This window comes from Vicugna pacos, chromosome 2, assembly GCF_048564905.1.
Source record: "Vicugna pacos chromosome 2, VicPac4, whole genome shotgun sequence".
NCBI lineage: Eukaryota > Metazoa > Chordata > Mammalia > Artiodactyla > Camelidae > Vicugna > Vicugna pacos.
Window position 1 is genome coordinate 54,512,419 of NC_132988.1, and position 16,693 is coordinate 54,529,111.

The 16,693-nt window shown below is 35.7% G+C and overlaps 1 protein-coding gene across 2 annotated transcripts in view; it reads left to right on the top strand.

Annotated features, from left to right (window-relative positions):
• Window positions 1-16,693, top strand: part of UNC5C (unc-5 netrin receptor C) — a 339,947-nt gene that overhangs the window by 89,498 nt on the left and 233,756 nt on the right. The gene's annotated exons all lie outside the window — the stretch shown is intronic.

Sequence of the window (16,693 nt, forward strand, 5' to 3'; positions counted from 1 at the left end):
AGAATAATTCTACCAAGAGTAGCTACTTACATGCTTTTTTGTACATTTCTAAATATAACTGAAGACTACTTGAATATAATATTTAAGTTGATTTTTTTAATGGAAGCAAAATCTTCAATTTACACAGTGATGGTAATCCTCTAAGACACATACATCTCAGAGCTACACAAGAGGCACTGAGTTCCAGTAGTCACTGGAAGACAGAATTACTCATCTACTGCTCCAGTCTGAGGCGCATTCTCCTTAAACCCACATTTAATGTCCCTGTGGCTAATCGTTCAGGTTCCTAAAGAACTTCGTAAGGCGAGTCCATTCCTACTTATCAGACAAGCATGTATCCTCATTTTATAAATGGGATTGCTGAGGCCCACAGTTAATTTTGCAAGACCACATAGTGAATAAAGGAAGATGAGGCTAATGAGAAGCAGGTCTCCATCTAACCAGTGCTATTTTCATTGGAGAACCCCAGTTAATAAGAGTTACCCCAATTCTGTTGTCTGTCCATTTTCAATATAATGTATAGAGAAATCTTTGTGCTCTCAAACTTTCAATAGACTGTCAGTATATATGGAGATGTACTGTTTTAATAGCCATCTCCATGACAGAAGACCGAAGAATTCATTCTGTTAGTATTTTAAAAGGATGATGGAGTCTTAGTGAATTAATATAGGATTTTATATATATTTATATATATAAATATATATATATAAAACATTCATTGTTTAGCTAAAAATTTTTGTAAACCTAGCTTGAGTTTAGTGAAAAACAGATCATTTGTTTCACACAGGAAGGAACAGGTAAAATCCTGTCAGCATTTAGACTTAAAATTCAATAATCTCACAGAAACTCAAGTAAAGAACAATAATTTAAAACAACAACAAATATATAGCCCAAATAAACTTTACTACATACCCTCTTAAAATTGGTATAATTCTACTAAGAAACATCCATTTTCACATTGTATCTCTAAAAGGCATAAATAAAAATAAAGAATAAAATAACAAAAGGAAATATTGATAAATATCAAATTTTCAGTGAGTTCCAAAAGGAGGAATCATTTATTAAATTCTCAAAGGTCCTAGATTCCACCGAGGCCAGGTAAGGATAAGATGACTAGCCAATTGCTTTGATCAGTCATATAATAGCTAAGTATATTTAGGCTGGCAGATAGCATTAGATCATTCAAAGGAATCTCTTGCAAGTTAAGGTGTCTTAAGGAAAGAAAATTTCAAACACTGATTCATACTGTGAGTAGAAAAAAATATGTCGCTTATTGCCCTTTAGTAGCTTCCAATTACACTTGAGAAGCAACAACAACAACAAAAAAACGAGCCTCTGAGGCCCTTTCTCATCTTTCAGTGGCCCCTGCCTGGCTGTGTCCCGTCTAATCTGGTCGTGTACCGTTCTCCTTTTGCTCTGTCATGCTGGGCCCTTTGCTGTTTCTTGGCCTGTCCAAGCTGATTCCCAGTTGAAACCTCTTGGATCATCTGTTCCCTCTCCTGGGAACACTCTCAGAGCAGAATGCTTGTTCTTATTTTCTAGCCCTTTCCTGACCAGTCCCACTGAAATATCACCAGCTTCCTACTTGCTTTCTCTCCAGTTAGCTCATTTCTTTACATGTTCCCTCCTCTGGAATGTAAGCTCTTTGAGGGCAAGGACTGTCTTGTTCATCATTGTGTGCCCTAAACCTAGGAAACACCTGCTGAGTTATTAGTGTGATAAGTAGTACAGCAGGGAGCTGTACGTGGTATATATTTGTATATGTGCACGACACTCATGCGTGGGACTTCTAAGAGAAAAATAGAGGACATATGTGTCCGCATATGCTACTAATTATTCAGAATGCATGGCTAATTGTTCTTTGTAGGATAGCTATTATTTTACCTCACCAAAATCTTTCCAACTGCAAATGTTAGAGGCAGAAGAGAACATACTTTGTTAAAAACAGCAGGGACCCAAGGCTTTGTAATTCAGTCTCTTTCTCTCTACCTCTGTTGTACAGTTAAGGTAAATGGGACCCCAGAGGCGACGCAGTGCACAGGGTCACGTGTTTGGTAGACTATACAAGCCATTCTCCAAACTGAACTTTTGAATGGAAGTCGGCTGAGCATCCTTTCTGCTTATCCAGGCTGCCTTTCTTTCCTCTGCCGGGGATTAGCCATTGATCTACCTGCCGGGCATCTGCTGGTTTTGGCAGTTTCCTATACTGTTTGGCTTCATATAACTGACTTATTCCGAAACAGTGCTTCAGAGCCCAGCTCCTGAAACAGACTGTTTGGCTTGAATCCTGACTGTGCCATTTGCTAGATCTAACATCTTAGTTAAGTAAGTTAACATGACTGTGCTTCAGTTAATTCATCCATAAAATGATGATAGTGATACTTATTATTTTCTGTGAGAATTAAATAAAATACATATATAAAACAGAGTAATTTATACCTATTTTTATAAGGTCTTTAAAACATTGATCTGTTTGGATAAATAAAAATTGAGTACTAGCATATTAAACAAATAATGCCTGGCCAAAGTAATGTAGAAATTTCTTTATTAGTGAAATATCAAGTCAAGAAAAAACACCCTGGACAGATTTTTTACCACTAACCAAGGAGTTCTCTTTCACCATTAATTAAATGTGAAACAATTTCAGTGTTATCTTTTGAAACATACAGTTTTAAATTTACTATAAGGGGAGTAATAAATTCATTTGAAGTCCAGTATGGATGATTTTTATATTATGTCTTTCATTAGAAATGCCATTGCTTCCTTCCATTAAGCCGGGTAGTAAGGAGAAGTGGATGGAAATGTGATGAAAAAATGGAAGTCTGGTGGCTTTAGATTGAAACTAGCTCTCTTGTATACATTTTTGAACCAGTTTCTCAAACACTCTTGAATGTAAGCAGCCTCCATGAAGGAATGCTTCTGTGTGGTCAAAAACTAAATGTAGACATCAGGAACTCTACATTCTAATGTTCTACTAAGTCTGTTTCCAATGGCCTGACCAGTTTTGTTTCTAATGTTTTTATTCCTCTTCTCCTTTTTAAAATCAGTTGAGTATGCCTTAAATTTAGTATCTGTCAAGTTCTTTTAGATTTTTCAAATGAGTGACTCCTTATAAATGCAAACTATCATTGTTAATTCTCAGAAGTATTATAAAAATTACTTGTGTTTGTAAAATGCCTTGAAGATGAAAACTGTGATGTAAGCACTATGTGTAAGTTTTATTTATTAAAGAAAAATGTGTTAGAGCCATGTTTGCTGATGAGTGCTTTTTAAATTTCATTTCCCAAACTCCTTTCAAAAGTTCACTGAGGCATGCATGCCATGCTAGTCAGGCACTTTGGGAATCGTCTCCTTTTTGTGAGTGTTTTGTTTTCTTTACTATCAGGTCTTAAGGAATTCTAATTTTCTCTTCTTAGCCATCACCGTTACTGCCATCTAGAAACCTACATGTAACACCTTAAACTTGTATGCAAATAAGATTAGCTGTATATGCATTGTTGTCTTTTTCCTATAAAGAAATAAGCAGCGTTTTCTATTCAGACTTCATTTATTAAAATTATACTAATATTTGAGATAATTCTGAGAATATTGAGAGAGATTTTAACATCCTCCCTTGATGGTAAGTGATGTGATTGATGACTGCTAACTTGCTATTGAGAGTTAGGAAAAAGCAGTCTGTTTTGTTTTAATTTCTCACATTTAGAGAGCAAAACACTTTTTTAAATGTATGACTTAGTTCATCTTGGCTACCTCTTTTTTTGTTTGTGTTCATTCCCTTCTCTAATACTAGTGACTGAGGGGTGGAAATCCAACAGATACGTGACCTCCCACCGAAAATAATCTGTAACCTGGTGTCTTTATTTATCCCATTACTTTTATTTCTGACACCTCTATCCATGTAGCACAACAGTGAGCCTGTCTGTGATTTTTGAATCCCCAAACAGCAACACAAACAAAAGTAACTGAAGGTAGCTATCTTGCCAAACAAAGAACCGAAGTGGCAGAAATGCCAATAAAAAGCAGAAGCAGCAACAGTTGGCCAAATGTGTGGCCATAGAGAGCTGGAAACAGGAGAGAAGTGTGAATGAGAGAGGACAATTAGCATTATGTGTGTGAAAGCTCTTGGCTTGCCCTCTCCTCCTTCTCACTCTCTCCTTCTCTTTCCCTTTCTAATATTTCAGCCTCTGGTAAGGAGCTGGTGAAGGAGCAGTGCCATGAGATTACAAGAAAGAGATTGACATTCCATTTCTAGTGCTTGTGGGGTCACTACCCACTCTGACATATGGGTTTATGTTTCCCACCCAATTAGCCAGTCAAAATGGGAATGTTCATAGTTTTAAGAAAATCCAAGTTGACATCAGCATCTCCTAAATTTATTTGACCTCAGAACACTATTTTCCCTCTGAAATGCCATTAACATCCCCCTTCTAGAGCTAGCGTTCCATAGAATGCACTTTGGGGGATGGTGCTTTATTAAATAATCAAAAAAGGTTTAATTACATTTTCAACATACTGCACTAACAGGGAAGTATGTGATATGTTTTTGGAACGTTTCTTTCAAAAAAAGTTCAAATAAAAATTGCTTTGTGTCTCACAGTGTTTGTCTTTCATCTAGCAGAAGCTATGACTCTTAACCGTATCAGATAACTAAGGGGATGCTTGTGTGTTGTGTTAAATAAACTTTGTCTTAAAATATAAAAAAGGAAAAGAGGAAAAAAAGAAAACAAAAACTCACTTAACAGTCTTCTTTTTGCTAAATGATTCTGATTTTTCTTCTGGAGTTTCTGGTTTGAATGGCCTCCGAACCCATCCTCATGTCATCCATGCCAGCCGTGCTTATAAATCTTTTACATTCTAGAAGCTTAGTATGTGTCATTATTTATCTGTATTTGTTGGGGCCAGCCTTGATGAGGCAGACTGTTTATAACAGACTGCTTATTGCAAGGGCCTATAAAAGAAAAACAAGCTCAACTTGGCCTGTGAACTTGGATGTGCACCAGAGATGTAGTTTTTTTCTTACTACATGACAGGGTAGAAGGAGACTGAAATTATTGTTAGGAGTTTTTGAGGACTGAGGGATTAAAAACGAAGCTACCTTGTATCATCTTCACTTGGGGAGAAGGAAAGACAGCATTTGGGGTTGACCTAGTACTACATAATGGCCCTCAGTTTTTTGCTGAGTTTCCTCACTGTTTATGGATGACGTGAATAGAAGATATCTGTAGATCATTTCTGGAAAACAATATTTTCAGAAACTAGAACTACTATTTGCAAATTTTCAAATCAATCAGTCAATAAAAGCAGCTGTTTTGGAAGCTGTGCACGTGGTGAGCATTTCTATTCCAGCACACCTCAGATAATGTGTGCCTAGATGCCTCAGATGCAAAAGGCAGATAATAAGAACATACCTATCTCTTGATGATGTTTGAGTGATAACTGTATTTTTGCTTTCATCATTTATCAGTGAGTAGTCAACAGCATTTTTCACAAATTGTATTTTTTTCTGTTTTGAGTAATACAGTTTTGCTTTATACTGTACTTTTAAATATATTTTTATGATCATTTCATTTACAGATATTTTTAAAAAGAGACTTTTACTTGGTTGAATTATTGACGAAGAGGGTATCTATTCTCAATAATCTTGACTCCAGAGCTACCAGAATTCGTTCTTCTAGTCTTCACTGCTAACTACTGATATGTGGTTTGAGGGGGAGCTTTGTTTTAATAGAGGAAGGAGAGGTATGATTTTGATTTTTCACTAGTATTAGTCTAAAGTGGTCATGGAAACTTCAAGTTCAAGTCTGGGGCCATCCACAAGAGAAATGACTTGTTAAAAATAGAGCAATCCCTGGCAGAACAAATTTTACTTCTTAGTTATGTTGGTTGACTCCTCGAAAACTCTGATTTAGTCGAACAGTGCCCATTGTCTGTAAATGAAGTTCTTTTGTTGCAGTTTCTTTTACCATGGGTTTTGTTATAGTGATAGAAAAGAAAATCCAGATGGATTATTAATGAATTTAGAAACATGAATTTGCAAAGCTTACCTGCAACTCTGAGTTTATTTCTACACCCAAATAAACTCCATCTAAATTGTGAAATGAATCACTCTGAAGTCCTAGGCTCTAATAAGGATCCTGCCACTCTATTTTATTTCTTTTGATGCTGTAAAACAATTTAGCAAAGTTTTCTTAGTTGAGCTTTGGCTTTTATTACAGAATCATAGGGTATCACATGAGACCTTACCTTCACGCTGTACCATTCCAGTGATTGGCTCCAGCTTATTCAACTTCTTTGCTAAATTGCCATGTTTCAGGGAAGCTAATTGCAGTTCTATATGGGACTGGCTATTATTATCTACTCTACCCATTACAAAATACAATGATCTCTATGCTAATCAAAATTTTTCAGTATTTTATTTTATAGTTTCTTGCTTTACCATCTCTATGTGGGAGAGAAGTACTATATTGTTTATTAAAGACTTTTTATCACATCTTCAAAATTCTCATTTTTTTTTCCTAGTGCTACAAGTTCTTAATACAATATGTCACAGAAAAAAGACAGGCTTTTATTTCCTCATTTTTATGATACTATTATTTATGAATCTTCAATAAATAAAAATATTGAACTTAATAATTAAAAATCTCCTGCATTTTTTGAATCCTTGAGAATTTTAGATTATACAAAAAGAACTCTGGTCATAAAATACCACCAGTTCAAATATTCAGGGCCATCTAACTATGAATTTTTTATATTTTATTTAAAATATTAAAAATTAGAATTGACATGATACATTTATGTAAATTTCACAATTAGAGCTGCATAATTTATTCACATCAATATTAGACCTATATTTGATGTTCAGCCATGCTTTTATTCACTTTAAAATAGTTTCTGTTCTGCTTAATTGGTTTGGTTTTGCTCTGTCAGCTTTTTCCCCTTTATTCCCTTTGTGAGAAAGTTGCAAACCTGCTGTTTTACATTGTTTCTGTTTGTTTTTTTTTTGCCAAAATCCAAGTCCGATTAAAAGCAGTTTATTCAGTGTATGAGCACTTCAAAAAATATTTCCTGCCTTCACTGAAGCATTGTGAAAGTCCCATGATATATTCTTCACAGAAAATAGGCACTCGAAAATACATAAACCATGAAATTCTGTTAAAGATCATTATTTCTAAAGATGATAATATTGACTATGTTCTAGAAAAATAGAGCATAATTTCTTGGGGACACCTCCCACACACCCATCATTAATTGGATGGGTAACTGATTTTTATTGGCTTTAGATCAGTTAGCACTCTTCTAGTATATACTGATAAAATATTCTGTTATCCTAGTAGCTTGACAGTGTCCATGTAAGTCTGAGTTATTCTTAGAGTCAATTAACAGAAACAACCTAGAGTCGTTTGTCATGAGTGATCAGTCTTCACATTTTTAGCAAGATGAATGCTTCAAAAATGCCCAAGCAAAAGCCAGGCTATTCATCCAAAGCTGTTTCTGTAGTTACTTGTATATCTTTGCAATATTCAGTGTAATATTTGAACAATCATTGTGGTTACAATTTGCCTTTAATTTCATAATTGTGGGTTTTTCCCCCCACTTTCTTATCCTGAAGAATCTTTTCTAGCTTCAAAAAAGTTTTGGAGTTCACCTCCAAGAAAATAAATTCGTGGACTTCTTGAAGATAGTATTATGTAATAGGGGAGGTTTTTTTTTCAATTTTAGAGAAATAGAATCTGGGTTATATTTTTTAGTCCACTAGTTAATGATTCCTATAGTTAGTTTTCTCTTTGGATTTTTTTACCATCAAAGAAATTATAATTTCTTACATCCCTAATTACTAACCAATTTTGCAAATGGATAATCACAGGAAATTGTTAGAATAAAAATTATTTTAAGCTAAATCTGCATTTACTATCATAAAGCACTTTTAAATTATGGAGAGGTGATTCGTAAAAATCACACAAATAACAATGAGAAATTATATAATCAGTTCTGCTACAACACGACATATATGTTCCTAACATTCAGCTCTCTATGCAAAATCATGAAATAAAAACCACAGGCATTTATGGGAAAAAGGAGTTTGGGGCATAACACTCAAAACTTGAATTAGGCACACACACATGCAAAGACAGAAACCTAATAAAAACGGTAGCATAGTTTTACTCGTGTAAATGGTTAGGAAATACATAAATGCTGCAATAAATATGGATTTTACCTTGAAAGAGATGTGACGTTTGCTTATGGAAGAGTCGTAGCTTGAGAGTTATTGTGAAGAGGTAGAAGGAGGGTTATCTGAAATCTGATAGGAAACTCTAGCACCAGACTTGGGTGGGTGTGGTTCTTAACACATGTTCACCTGTGGTGAGCTGAAGGATCCTGTAGATGTTTGAGGGGCACTGTGTGTGTGTATGTGTGCATTTTGTGAATTCCCTTGTATCCAGTACAGTTGAGTGTGGTTTTCTTTGTTCATCTGTTGTTTGTCACATGCAAAATAATGCATAATCAAATGGGAAATATGTGTCACACTCGAATTATTTCCTCTAGGGAATTTGCATTTTCAAAATGAGGGTTATAGCAGAGCTGACTATACATTTGAAAGATAGTCACACTAACTTTCTAATTGAGGATAATGAGCTTTACAGTAAAAATAGGTGACTGTTCAATATTGTCAAAAACATCAGTGTAATCTATATGCAACATTTAAATTTTTCCATCTACTCTTATGCAAAATTGAACTTCAAATTCTCTGTCCAACTGGATTCAGTCATTCAAATGTGTTTTGCCCTGAAAAGTAGTATCTCACCTGGAAGAGATATCAGAATTGGGAAGACCACTGAGTAGTCTTGTAACATTTAAAAATCTTCTGTTTGGCTGCTTTCTTGCACTCTGTCTCTGCAGTTGGTGCTTACCACACCAGTCAGCACAAGTAAACATGGGATTCTCTAATCATTTACAGAATGAAAAGACTAAATGAAAATATGGGCCATGCAAAATTTATTCAACCTGTCCTATTTCCTGTCTTACGTTTTTCTGCAAGAGCAAGAATCTCCTGTGATGTGTGCTTACATTCTGAGAGAAGTTAACAAATGTTGGAGGGAATGGGCTTGGACAGACTTCAGTGCTTCTGTGGCCCTTGCAATGTGCTTTCACATTCTGGAGCTAGACTCCAGTGCACAGAGTAGAAAAATAATAAGCTCTTTGTGCTGAAACTTCACAGTCACTGTGGGATATTCAAGAAGGAGACCAATGGGGAGAAAGATAATATAGTCATAGCTTTGAACTTGTCCTGGATTTTACTTGCTATAAACCAAGTGAAAGTCACTCTGACATCTTATTATTACTAGCTCTTTCTCCGTGTACGAAAAAGTGCTCCACAGTCCATGTTGATAAAAGTGAGAGGGAGTTCACACATGAGAGAGAAGGTGGTCCTGAATTTAGTGTGTAGAAGAAGTATAGTAGGGCTAAGATCTACTCTAAGCCTCAGCTTGGAGGCCACTTTCAATGGCAAGTCTTTCCTACTCCTCTGATCCAAGATAGGCACCCCTTTTTTCATTCCCAAAGCACTTTTCAGGCTGTAGTGTATTTCTTTGTTTCCTGTTTTCCTTTATGGAATGAGGTCAGAAACATTTCTGTCTCACTCCCTAATAAATGCCCCTATTATTAATTGTTTAGTTAATTGTCTGGGGCAGAGTAGGTGCTTAGTAAACACATACGATTGAATGGATATACACTGGAACGCCAAGGCTTACTGTCTAAAGAAGGAAAAAAACAAAACACACAAATTGGCTGAAAAATAAGATGGCTCATTATTACAGAATGAATTAGTGTCTAAGAAAGAGCAATCAGAGACTGTAATTCATTTGGTTGGCAGTTATCTGCTGGGTGCCTGCTGTGTTTCACTATGTTAGATGACAGTGAATCAGGCCCCCACATCATGGAGCATGTAGTCCAGTGTAGCACATAAACATTAAGTGAAGAAAATATAAACAAATGTGTAATTTGAATTTTGGTAAGAACGACTACAGAGCATACTGGGAAGACATAATCTACATGAGCAGGCAGTAAGGGCATTTTTCAGGAGGTGATATTTAAAAGTGACAGCTGAAGAAAGAGGAGGGGCCAAAAAAAGGATTAACCTGTGCACAGGCTGTGAAGGTAACAGGAGCTCAGCTCGTGTGAGAAAAAGAAAGAAGGCTGGTGAAACTGGAGATGAGTGAGCTAGAAACGTTGGACTGGGGTTGTGGTTAGAGAAACAGCCTGGAGCCAGCTTATACTTGGTGTAGAGGGTTTGGATTTTAACAAGGATTTGGTGCATTCATTTGTCAAAGTATAGTGAATTTTAATTTAGTATGTGTGAAATCTATTTTGTGTAAATGTTGCATAAAAATCTAAATAAATATTGAACTCTAGTTGATGATATACATTCTTAAATATTTAGGGGAAAGTGTACTGGGTTCTGTAATTTACTTTGAAATGTATCCAAAACATAAGATTGATTGATAGAGGAATAGATAGGTGTATAGAAATGTGTTTAAAGTTACTAGTAAAATCTAGGTGGTGGATTCATAGATATTTACTATAAAATTCCTTCAACGTTGCTGTATGTTTGTGTTAATATTCATAATAAAATGTTGGGAAAAGTAAGGGAATGCTCAAAAATGATAATAATAAGGAAAGACATAATAATCATGCAAAATCTCACATCCAAACAGGAAAGGATTATTCTAACATATGACCATTTGATTTTTTTCTTATGAATTTTTATTTTTATAGAATTGGTACCTGCTTTTATGATAATAAGTATATCTCATAGCTCTAAAAAAACCTTTCAAATTATTTGCATAATTTACATCATTTAAACTATCAAGTCTTTTGACATGATATTTCTTTGAATAAGTATAAAGATAAATCTGTTAGACTAGACCTCATCAATCCTCAACTGTCCACCAGCACCTGTCAGTCCAGCAGAAAGGAAATGAACAGACTCGAGTCTGTTCGTGTGATCAGCTATGTGCAGAAGATTCTACTTTAATTTTTTTTTCAAGTTTCTGTTTGACTTCAGTGACATAAAAGAAAGAACTATTGCTTCTTTGAAAGTGTGCCCAAGAATCCTGGTGTACTTAGTAGTTTGGCTTCTAACCTGTCTGTAAAAATTTAAGTAGCATAATTCCAAGGCTGTGAAACAGAGATTACTCTTTTCCTTGATGAGTTGTTACCCACCACGAGCATTTCACTGATAAATTAGTGCATCACAGAATCACATCAGAAACCTTGTGCCTGATCTCCCTGTGTTTTCAATAAAAACATTTCCCTTTTATTGATGTTTGTTCTTATTGACCCTTTGAGGTCAGAAGACAGAGTTTCTTTATTAAATCAGTAAATCAGAGGTGTTTAATTGGCTCTAGAAACTTCTGAGTGGTTTTGGCCTATTCCAGCCCCAAACAGTGTTCTGACCAACCACTGTGAATTCTGCTTTTCCAAGAAGGTAGGGGGTGAGAGATTATAACAGGCTCTGTGTAAGTAGTCCATCACTTACTGCCTTCAAAGCACCGATTTTCTTGGTGTAGGCAAAATGCCAAAATCAACGTTTCTGTCACACATAAAGAAATAGTTTAGTGTGTAGAAAACGATATGGTTATTTCCCTTTTTCTGAAAAGCCATCAGGCATTTAAAAAATAAAGTGTGTGATATGCTTTACAAAGGAACTTATTTTTATTCTCCATGTTACATAGAAGATAATTAGATGATTGTTGGCATTAGCAACTGTGCTAAGATCAATTATATGGCAGGAACAATGAAAGCAGACCTTCAAAATGAGAGCAAAAGGCGTGGAGTCTACGAGAAATTGCTGAGAATCCTTTCAGGGTGGCACCATTGCTAATTAAAACCTGAGAGACGACACCAAAATTGTTCAGGAAACACAGATACTCATTGCAGAACCAACCTTGGAGGTCATTCCAATTTCTAAACTATCTCCATTGAAATTTGAGTTTTACAAAATGTCTCCAGAGTTGCATAACCTCATTTATACTCATTTCCTTTTATATCTTTTTCATTTGGTTCCCTTGGTTTTCTGTGCTTGTGCTTGACATCATTATTACTTGATATGGGGCACTGAGAAGTGAGGGAAGCAAGTTGTTCAGAAATTGTGCCTGTGGCAAGTATTTCTAGTCTGGAGAATGTAGCCTCATTTATCATCATCATTATCACTAAAAAGCTATAGGTCAGGAGTGTCTTAAGTCCCCTGTGTTTCTGCATTGTCTACAAAATTGGGGTTAATTAAAATGTCTCTTTTAAAAGTACTTCTCCTGAATACACACACGCACACAAGCACACACGCACACGCACACACGCACACACGCACACACGCACACATTTTTGCTCCAGTCTTCCTTAAAGGAGTCATTATTCTATGTCTTGCAGAGAGGAATAGAATTGACATGTATAGGGTATTATTTCATTTTTCTAGACTAGAAAAGGAAGAAAATCATATAGAGAATTGTGATTTTTGAGATAAGAGATGGTTCTTATCCCCCTGTAAAGGCTAGATTCCATTTTTTAAATAATATGTTTTTGAATCATTACTCTTATTCTTGATATTTAAAAATGACAAAAATATCTTCAGTCTGTGCTTTCAAAGTCCTGCAAAGAATATAGCCTCTGACGTGAAGATGGATTCGTATTATCTGGGAAGTTTATTTATGAAGTGCAGCTTTCTCAGCTCCATTCCTAGAGATTTTGATTCCTTAGGACAATGGTTTCAACAAACCTCTGAGGAGATTCTGGTGCATGTGACCTTTGGACACATTTTGAAAACTTCTGTTTACATCATCACTCTAGAGCGTTATGAGGGCAAGTGAGGGGTGCCATTCACCTGCACAAGAGGGGAACCTAACTTGACGTGCTAAGTAGTACTGGATTCAAGCTGAGTACTGAAGGCTGGGTGGGAGTTACCTAGTCAGGCAGTTGGGATTAATTGGAGTGAGAAGGTGAGGACATTTTAGATATAAATAAATTCAAGTGCAAAAACTTAGGTGCTCGAGGGAAAATGGTGCTTTCCAGGGTCCACAAATAGATCCATCCGGATAAAGTATGCTGTATGAGTGGCTGAGGAGGCGGGATATAAAGATGAGTCTGGAGAAGTGAGTTGAGATCAGATTACAGAGTTCTTGTAGCCAGCTCAAGGATTTAGGGCTACATCCTGCCAGCCACCATCAGAACTCCTGTAGGCTGTGGGCACTTGCCACCATTCCTATGTGCTCATATCTTAAGCTCCATAGAATCTTGGGTGTATCACCGTTTTAAGAAGACAGCTGCTTCCCATACAGTTATTCCACTGCAACTTCCAATGGTGGAAATCCTGTAAAGTGTCATGATGTAACACACAAGAAGAATGGCTTTTTGAATATATTTTAGTTGGAGATAACTTCTACCTAATCATTCAAACCACTCTCTTTGTTGATTTTGTCATGTAAGTATTAGGAAATGAACAGTAGCACTGTGGTAAGACAGTATGGTGTGTCAAAGATAAAATGAAAAAATTGGTCTAAAATTCTGCCATTTGGGTCCCATGGCCAGAAGTTTTAAGTGCATTTCTTTACTACTCAATTACTGAAGGTGAACCAGACACTTTTAAAAATATTTTAATTTGAATACATTTTATCATGAAATTAAGATAAGTAAATATCACCACCTTGCTTCATACATTAATGTTAAGGTACACGTTAACCTTCAGCCTGAAGACATTTCAAGTTCTGTTTGTGTCTTTGGGCCATTGGTTTTTTAGTCAGTTATCCAACCCTGTTTTCTCTTCCTAGTTAAGGATATGCATGTGTTTAAATGTGTGGCTTATGTGTAAAGAATTGTCAGTCAAGAAATGGCAAGTAAATATGCACTAAATATAAGAAAACACCTTACTTGAGCCTAAACTTGATACGTTAACTCTGGTGCTATGAACATGTCTCCTTTGGCCTTGCTCTGATCACATCAGTGTACAAACACCTTTAAATGGAAAGCTTAAAGCCTGCCAAGAAGCAATCTTTTTTTTTCTCTCCTTTTTCTGCATTTAACTTTGAAAGTAGGAGGATTTGATTTTTTGATCTGCCAAGTAGCTGTCAACTCAGAAAAACTAGATTTTATTTCGTGGTGTTTAATTTCTTGATCTGGATTACGTGAACAAGAAAACAGCTACCAATCTAAACAGGTATAGGGGCAAGAAAAACGAAAGCTTTTACTCCATGAGTTCTTCATAGAATGCAGACACAAACTGTAGTGTGTATGATTAGATGGTAAACTCCAGGGATTTTGTTGTTTGTTTTTTTTTTTTTAAGGATCACTAACTGTTATTTAGAGCAAGATGCAAAGTGCTCCTTCAAGTAGAAATCAAATTCTTAAGATGGTCTTTAAAGACAGCTTCAGACCTGTCATCTAGATGCTACTTTTCAAGTGCCACCTAATGAACTGGAAAAGGCCTTTATTAGCAAATTTTACTTGCATTTGGTCTACCATAGTGAAAGGCTTGTTTAGGGTGGGTTCTGCTTTCTCAAATTGCCCTCTTTAAATAAACAGAGCAGGGGAAGAAAGCTTTTAGATGTATAACATGAAGCCATTACAAGAAGCTGAAAGTCAACCCATGAAAGAAAGAAGCTGTTTAGTGTGTTTCCAGTTAAGGATCTGGGTGGTGCTGGAGAGAGAATGGGAGATAATAGACTCCTAGTGACTGGGGGGCTGTCAAGAGACAGAAAACTGTAGCAGCTTTGTGGGAAAATAGAATTGCTGGCTTTGCCCACTTGACCTTTACTCTGAATAGATGGGCTTAAGAAGATCACAAAGGGCTTTGCAAAAAAAGTGGTCTGCTCAGTTCTTTTGGTTCCTGAAATTCTTCTTTTATTCAGAGGAGTTTTAAGTTTGTTTTTTGGTATCATTGAAGGAATTCCCTGAAATCTCTATTATCGTACCATAGGTGTGTGTTTTAAGTGAAGGCATTGCTCACGTGAAGGCATTGCATCGTGTTTCCTATGCTGCAGTGAGATGGAGTGTGTTTATGAGGAAGGATTACTGAACAGGGACTCCAGCATCTGTACACATTATCACTCCTATCAAAGGCATTCATTGAGTCCCCATCTATGTTTCTGGGTAAATGCATAATCTTATTTAAATCAGAAACACAATCACCATTTGAAAGCACAATGTATATCAAATGCATGTACCCTGCTATGTAGATGAAAGGCTTGTAGATTAATTGCCAGCATTTTCAGAAAATAGGCTTGACAGTAGTGGTTCATGGGAAAAAGATTGGGGAGATTTTAGTTAAGTACCCGTTGAATTCATGCCAAGGTTATGATGTGGTAGCCAACAACTCTATTTAATCTTGTAAGTTGCATTTATGGAATTATAATTTCCTGCCCTAAGATACATGAACACTGATTGTGCATTTAAAAATTGTGTCCAGTTACGAACATCCCATTTCCAAATAAAATTGGCAGGTTTGAGAACTTACAGAGGATACTACTTTCCAAACACCTTTGAGGAAAGATAGAATTGATCCTATTTAACAGAGAATACTTGTGACTTAGGTGGAAGAGAAATGATAGGCATGACCACAGACTGCAAATACCTGAAGGCCTATTATATAGAAGAATATCATTTGTGGGGTTTCACAAAATTTATAGTTTCTTATACCATGTAAATTATGCCAGGATAAATGACAGATGGATTAAAGAGATAACAGAAAATGTTGAGAAACCATAAAAATTGTGTTGAGAAACACAAGAAAATAGAAGCAAATATTTAACTTCTTTTGGAGTTTAAATGAATGATATCAAATCAAGACACCATAAAGAAAATATTAATGGTTAAGAGTGGGAATATCTAAATTATTCAAAAATCCTTTAGAGTTGTAATAAAAAATTTAAAATACAAAGAAGCTGAAACAATTATAAAAAATCATGCCAAGAACAGGCAATGATATGAATACCTGTTCACATTATGATGTTGAGTAAAAAGATCACTACATCAAGGTTTAATTATTTAAGTTGGAATATATATATATTAAAATAACCGAAGAGATCCTTTTTAATGGATTTCTCTGGGTGATTAAATTGTTGATGTTTAAAATTTATTTTTAGTATTCCTGTGTTTTCCAAAAGTTTACATAATAATTCTGTTTTTCTTTATGTTTGTAGAAAGTTATATAAAAAGCAAAAGATACAGAAATAAAGGAAGTGATTTAGTATTTAATCCTTGCAGTAGATATAGTTAAAGTCAATAAAAAGAAGACATACCTAGCAATTAAACTTTTAACAGTGTCTCCTGTTGCTATGGGCTATGCCTTTCACTAGAAAAGTTTATGTATAAAAATCATAATATATCAGAGATATTATAGGATGGATTGCCCTAGTGAAGAGAAGGAGCCTGGATTCGAGGATCTCAAATGCCCTTTCAACACTAAACTTCTAGGGGGCAGTTTACAATTTGAAAGATTATGCAGATTGGAGCTGAAAAGTGACATGGAAATCTACAACTTCAAGTTATGTAGACATTTTTTAAATGAGAAGATGGAGGCTCAGAGAGTCATTATAATGGGAAAGAAAGCAGCTGATTAAAGTTTCCTGGACCCTATGCCAGCTCTTTTCCCTCCTGCAGAGAAAATAGTTTGGTGGTTAAAAGTGCATGGATTTGGATTCCAAACCAA